General features: G+C 42.4%; 3 non-coding genes across 3 annotated transcripts; 2 read left to right on the top strand and 1 right to left on the bottom strand.

Annotated features, from left to right (window-relative positions):
• Nucleotides 1-783: 783 nt before the first annotated feature.
• Nucleotides 784-998, top strand: LOC117941230. The gene has a single exon (XR_004655881.1). It is a non-coding gene; the product is annotated as a small nucleolar RNA U3 (small nucleolar RNA).
• Nucleotides 999-2,658: 1,660 nt separating this feature from the next.
• On the bottom strand, nt 2,659-2,730 carry trnae-cuc. Its single transcript has one exon. It is a non-coding gene; the product is annotated as a tRNA-Glu (tRNA).
• Nucleotides 2,731-6,512: 3,782 nt separating this feature from the next.
• Nucleotides 6,513-6,585, top strand: trnat-ugu. Its single transcript has one exon. It is a non-coding gene; the product is annotated as a tRNA-Thr (tRNA).
• Nucleotides 6,586-7,417: the final 832 nt, after the last annotated feature.

A 7,417-nucleotide genomic window follows, 5' to 3' on the forward strand; every position in this document is an offset into this window, starting at 1 on the left:
TATCCACCCATTTTTTCACAACTTATTCTTGATTATATCATGGGGACACAAATGGCACCATTTGCTAAGAATGACCCAACTATTCAATGATCCTAGACCCGAATTGTTTAGGAATTTTAGGAAGTTTAATAATTAGATTTGTCATTTCCCGTCATAGTTTTGCTTAGATTTCGTAGCCTCCTGTATTCATCCCAATCAGTAGGATTTTTAAACTTATGAAATGTGGCCCAAGCAGCATCTCTCTGCTTGAAAAGTCTAATTAAGTCAGCACTTATCCAGGGAAGATGCCTGCCTTTTACTTTAATAGTTTTCAGAGGAGCATGTTTATCAATAACTGTATTCAATTCAGAATGTACATTTGGAATTAACGGATATCTATGCCAGGTAATTGAAATTATATCGTTAGTAAAGTTATCTAAATTTAGATTTTTGTATTGTCTAATAGTAATTAGTTTGGCCTGTAATGTTTTGTTGCTAGTTATTTACAAAGGCTACATCGACGCGTAGTCGAATGGAGAGCTTGGTTGTTGTTAAGAACCAGTATTAATGCAAGAAAGGACTGTAACATTTATTGTAGAGAATAAGTAGGCTGACACAGAAGTATTGAGACAACAGTGACTGAAAATCTAATTCAATCTACATACCGGTCTTCTTAAAGATCTAAATAGATTTTCTTATCTCAGAGTCATCTGGAGAACGTAACGATTAGCTTCTGTCCCTCTGGAACCTGAGTGACAATCACTCTGCAGTGAATGAGATGCAGTTTACCCCCTCAGTCTAACCAAGACTATACTTTTAGGGATAATTTCTAGAGTTTCTGACTTTGAGGAATGTGCTTCTAGAGTGTCTGGTTTCGCTGACCACGACGGTGAGTCGTGAGATTCCTTTCTGAGCATGAAGTTGACAGAGAAATGATTCACTTCATATGATCTCTGTCATTGATGTTTGCTCTTTGCCTCTTTATGGAGCATTAAGGAAGGGAATATGATCAGAGTGGTGGTGCTGGGATGATTCCTCATTTCCCTCTCCTGAGGTGGCGAACAGTTTTCCAGAAGCACCTTGGTGCTGACTGAAAGTCCTTCTCCATGTCTTCTCTGAACATCTCCCTTGCTTTATCTTGGTCAGGGCAGAGGCTGCAGTCCTTTGGGCCCATCGGTACCTTACCACTGCTTCTGGGGTCCGCTGGGATAACATATCCTGGAAAGACTCCTTCTTCAGTCAGACAGATTCCCTGACCACTGGTGTCCACCACCGTGTTCGTGGGTTACCCCCCCTGAGGCACCTAAGACCCTAACACCACAACTTGCCACCACAGGTTCAGCAATGGAAACTTTGAATATTGTCCACTCAGGTTCAATGGCCCCAGCCACCACAGGGATGCAAAAAAAGCTCCACCGGAGGTGCGAGTTGAAAGTCTGTCAGACAGGGGCTTCCTCCATACGTTGACAATTTACCCGTACCACCCGTTTGGGCTTACCAGGTCTGTCCAGAGTCCGCCCCCATCCTCTGACCCAACTCACCACCAGATGGAGATCAGTTGACCGTTTGCCCTTGTCTTCACCTAAGTGTCCAAAACATATGGCCTCAGATCAGATGAAACAAATATAAAAATCGAACATTGATCTTCGGCTTAGGGTGCTCTGGTACCACGTACCAACATAGCATCCCTATGTTTGAACATGGTGTTTGTTATGGACAATCCATGACTAGCACAGAAGTCCAACAACAGACAACTACTCTGATTCAGATCAGGGTGGCCGTTCCTCCCAATCACGCCTCTCCAAGTATCTCCATTATTGCCCACATGTGCGTTGAACTCCCCCAGCAGATCTATGGAGATCTGGAGCCCAATACAGGACTCTATTCAAGGTCTTCAAGAAGGCAGAATATTCCAAACTCTTGTTTGGTGCATATGCACAAACAACAGTCAGAGTTTTCCAGTCCAATAAGGTGGAAAAAATGTGTGTGAGTGGTCCCTGTCCCACATACCCCCGGCCATAGTTACACAAGCACACCTAACTCGTGCCATATTTTCCCAGCACATCCTCTGTTTCCCAAGCACTCTTTTCATAATACCCAATAATACAATACACAAATCCATCGATCTTTATTTTAAAAAGAATGCTATCCCATTGTTAGTACACGTTAGTGTCACTAGTCTAAAGCCTCCTGTCCACTATCTTGTCGGGATCATTTCGATGCAGCCTTGGCCCTTCACCAGGCGAGGTCGCTGTTACTGAAGCTTCTAGTAATGAACCCATTTTCAAACCAATTCCTCATAGTGGTTCAGTGCTTCACCAAAGCTTAATTTGCCCTTCACTATCAGCACCTAGTTTCTTGACTTTGTAATGCCTTATGTCTACTCTAAAAATGTAAATGTATTTGAGCCATAATTCAGTTTTTTTATACCTTTGTTTTTCCTACTGTGACATCTCAAAATGACAAAAGGTTGCATTGTTTAAAAGCCCATCTCTACACATCCATGTTCCACTCCCACAGGTGGTGTCACACGTGCTAGTTGTCCCTTAAGTTCACAGTTTATTTTTGTAATTTAATGGTGTTTTCTGTATTTAAAAAATACAGGAAAAATCTGCAACATTAACAGGAAAATGTATGTAAAAGTACAGATTCTTTGTACAGTGTGTCAAGTCCTGACTATTCCCTGACCGGGAATTGAACCCGGGCCGCGGCAGTGAGAGCACCGAATCCTAGCCACTAGACCATCAGGGAGTCACAACTATCAAATTTATCTTTGTAGATTTGAGTTTCTTTTTCACTTACTGGAATGACTCATATTGTTTTAGGCGAGGAATGGCGCCTTGCTAGAGCTTCAGAGGGCAGAACATGACAGATTACACATCTGTCACATAGTCAGTTTGTATTCTTAAATGCCAAGTCGCTTGCTGTTCCTTGACTAGTTGGCCACCCCTGCTTTGCATTGCTCCAGGTAAGTAGAAAGCAATCTGTTACGCACCTTTGCATTGCAATAAAATGTCAAAATTTGGACCTGAATCCAAAACAACGTTACTCGACATTCACATACATTGGTTTTCAGGTAAAAAATCAGTGGTCAGGGGTTTAGTTACTGTTTGAAAAAATGAATAGAATTGTTATTGAGATGGAGGCAGATGAAGTGTTTATGACCCATCAATAATGACAAAAGGATACATCCGCTGTCGGGGGTCTGAGTTAAAGGAAATGGTACTCTTTAAAACTGTTGGGGTTCTAACGTTAAACTAATGAAGAAGACTTTGACAAATCTAAATCAACCAGAACCAAGTCCAGGAACTTACTCTTTCAAATGTTACACCTGTATCTGTCATGTCCTGACCATACCCTGACCGGGAATTATATCCATTATATTACAGAATTCACTACAACAGTGGCTGTTATATATATATGAAGCAAATAGTTTTACAGGTTTCTGTCTTTCTTACCTAGACTGATTCAGTGAGAACCTCGGCAGTCTTTGTTTTTCACAAGCCTTTTCAGGTCTGGCTTGTACTCAGTTGTGGCCACCCGAAGCAACTCTTTCACATGTGTGTCGGTAAAAACAGAACCATGTTTTGACTTTACTTGTTTCAGTGTAGAAAACACTGACTCACAGACATAAGTTGCTGCAAATTTTGACATTAGCTTGAGTGCAGCTTGTTTAACATTGGGTATCTGTCTTTGGGCACTGTTTTCCAGAACTCTGTGGTTCCTTCTCTCAACACAGATTTCAGTCTGTCATCCTCACAATGTTCAATCATCTCCAACTGGGACGCTGCTTCATTTGTCACTAAAGGGGCTTTCAAAAAGCCTAATTCAGCAGTGAAAGGGTTAAGGAGGAAGGTGATCTGTGGCCGTTTATCCCTCAGGTTGCAGAATCTGTCCACAAAACTCTGCTGCAGCACTGGTTTCATGACGTGGTCCAAGTTCAGCTTCTTAGACACGAGATGCTCTTGATGGATGATGCAGTGACATGTCCAAAAATCCAGGAAACGGTCGTCGGCTTTTGCAGCTCCTAACATAGCTGGTGCACCGTCTGTGGCTATTGCTGTCAGTTCTGACAACTGCAAATTTGCCTACTCAGCAACAGTCACGAGTGTCTCTTTCAGGTCGATGCCACAGCTCCTGTCTTTTAACAGCACAATGTCAAGCAGCTCTTCCTTAATTGTGCAGTCTTCTGACACAGACCATACAAATATTGCCAACTGAGGTTTATCTTGAATGTCACAACTCTCATCCAAAGCAAAGCTAAAATACATGCATTTCTCAAGGTCCGTTTGTAACTATGTTTCAATGGAGTTGTTAATATCCGATATTCTCTGTTCAACTGTGTACCGTGACAGCTGCAGGTCTGACACAGACCGCTTAAATTGCCATTTTCAGGCGCAAGGATAGCAATGACATCTTTGAAACATGTCTTCACAAAGTCCCCTTCCCCGTATGGCTTTTTAGCACGAGCAATGTTCCATGCTACCTGATATGATGCTAACGTGACAGTATCTGAGTGCTTTGCGAATTTTCGAAAAAGTTGAGTCTGCTTCTCTGACTGCCTTTTCAACGTGTTTACCTTGTGCTAGCGGAGTTCACTGCCTTTGGGGAAACCCTGGGCAATGTTAGCATAGAGTGAAGTGAAATGGCGCTCCAGGTTTGATGCTTTAAAATGCGATAGCAAAGTCTCGCAAATCAATCAGAAAGGCTTCCCATTTCGTTCCACAAAAAAAGTACAGTTCCTCCCACTCAGATAAAAATGTCCTGTCTCTCCTTCATATTTACGCATAGCTTTACTTTTCCCTCCTGACTCTGCCATTATTCAGTCGCTAGCAGCCCCTACCTTGCATTGTCAACACACGATACAGCAAGCTACGGCAACACCACTTAAACAAACCACATAGTTATTGTCCTATGTCCTATAATGTTATAGACCGACGCGATACAAAACGTGAAAGGGTCTTATATACACAGTATATGTATTTATAAATATATAAATTTATTTTTTTCCTTACATTTATTTTTTTAACCCAGCCACGCAGTAAGGCAAGTCAAGGCAAGGCAAGGCAAGAACCTCACAGGAGCAGGCAAAGAGATTGTAGTACTGGGGGGTAAAGTTGGACATGACAAACAAGGGATTTAGTCCCTAAAGAGCAAAATTTACTGTGATAGACAGTTTGTAGAGGAGTAAACTTGGAAATGGGGATCAAGTAATTTAATAGCAAAAGAACAGGACAAACTATCCAGGAGTCAACCCTAACATCTTGTGATCCGTTGTCAGACGCATTAGCCAATGCCCCACTAGCCCTACATTCAGAGAGCATTGGGAGTACCTGGCTCCTCACACCATTCTATGCAAACAGTGTTGATCTTTGTTGGCAAGTGTACAGAAAGCCAGTCAAATCTTTGTTGTAGTCCAAAATGTGGGGCCTCCTGCAGGAACTTTACCCTAAGATGTCCAGTTTCTCTCAATGTAAAATGAAGCAGAGGATGGAACAATTTGCAGGTATAACAGAGAACTAGCTTTACAAAGCTGCCGTGACCCGGATCCAAACCAGGGTTGCTGCGGCCACAACGCAGAGTACTAACCACTATACGATCACGGCCATTTGGTACCAGTAGGGCCTTGTTGTTGTGAAAGCATAGTGGGAACTCTAATTATCAACTATACTGATATTTTCCCGCTTTCCTTGATTGATGACTAACAAATTAAAATTTCATGGATGGTTTATCTAGCACTACTGATTCTGTCCTTCAGGGACACTTTTTTTTTCATGGAAAAATGATTAGCAAGCAAAAACGGAAAAACAACAGCAAGAGCTTGATTACTGTTCTATTTGAGTGACGTGAGAGGCTTAGATGAATTTACACACATGTTGAAACGATAATTACTCATCATTTGGTTCTTTAAAGATGTACATTTTCTTTGCAGAGTTTGTCCAGGGGGGGAAGTTGGAAATGACAAACAAGGGATTTAGTCGCTGAAGAGCACTACGAGATAGCCAGGAGTCAAACCTAGAATCTTCTGATCCGTAGTCAGACGCTTTACCCATTGCGCCAGTCGCCCTATGTTCAAGATGAGCAATATCTACATTCTCACAACAATGTATGCAGACAGTGGTGCTCTTTGTTGGCAAGGGTATAGAAGGCCAGTTAACACTAGAACTGGCCAGTCAAGAACGCCAGCCCACTCCTTCTCATTGGTGCTGATCATCCACATCTCATCACCCCCATAGAGCCAGTGAAGCTCGGTCCACCAAGTGGTTCAGACATCTGGTAGGGATGCCTCCTGGGGGCCTCCCTAGGGAGGTGATCCAGGAACGTCCAGCTGGGAGGAGGTTTCGGGGAAGACCCCGGACTAAGTGGAGGGACTATATCTCCAACCTAGCTTGGGAACGCCTCACAATCCCCAAGTCGCTCGGAAAAAGGAAGTTTGGGGTCCCGTGCTGGAGCTGCTCAGCAAAGATAGATGGAGGGTGGGAACCCTGGTCACTAGCTCAATATATTCTTGTATGAAAGCCAAACTTGTAGGAGGTGCTGTAGCTTAGTGGTTAAAGCGCCTGTCTTGTAAACAGGAGATGCTGGGTCCAAATCCCAGCAATGCCTAATTATCACTCAACACTTATGTTATCTGCACTGCAAAGACTTTATATATTTGTTTTTGCTATAGTGATTAACAAGCATTATTTAATTTTGCCCAGTTGTGGCCTGTTGAGGGACAATAAATATCAAAAGGGAAAAGGATTGAACCCATTTTTCAATGCTTTTCAACCTTGTTTTGTTGGGGCTGATTGTTGCCCAGGTGTACACCAGTACCCTGTGACATCACTGTCGGTGGGGTATCAAGTGCATGTGATGCTGACTGAGGTCAGAGGTCAAATAAACATGAACTTTACTAGCCAAGGCACTTTGGGCAGTGAATGCCTGATTTTAACATCTTTGATGCTGCTGCAATAAAAATTAATAAATTTATTATTTGATATTAGTTGACTATATATGGATATGCAGCTGAAGGAAGAATATATATGCCTTTGCATTTTGGATGCTTTTCTGTTGTTTAGATATGGCTACATTCACATAAAGTATCCAAAGAGCACAATACTGCACTGCACTCTGTTCAGTTGTTTACACCAAGTTCCTCGTGGCCACACATCCGGGTTCATTCTCAGAGGTGATGATGACACACCAACAGAGGTAATCTCTCCATCAACAAGGTGCTGCTGGGATTTGAACCCAGGATCTCCTGTTTACTAGACAGGAACTGAGACACTTGAAAATATATGATTTTCTCGCCTAAATTTTGACCCGTAAACAGTGATTAGTATTGACCTCTTTGTCCTCTCCATCACATTTCTAGGTTTATTATTCATGAGCCAAAATGAAATCAAGTGTCTCATCCACAGTATGACGTTTATCACTGTGGTTATAGCACCAAACG

The sequence above is a fragment of the Etheostoma cragini genome, unplaced genomic scaffold (genome assembly GCF_013103735.1).
Source record: "Etheostoma cragini isolate CJK2018 unplaced genomic scaffold, CSU_Ecrag_1.0 ScbMSFa_4662, whole genome shotgun sequence".
NCBI lineage: Eukaryota > Metazoa > Chordata > Actinopteri > Perciformes > Percidae > Etheostoma > Etheostoma cragini.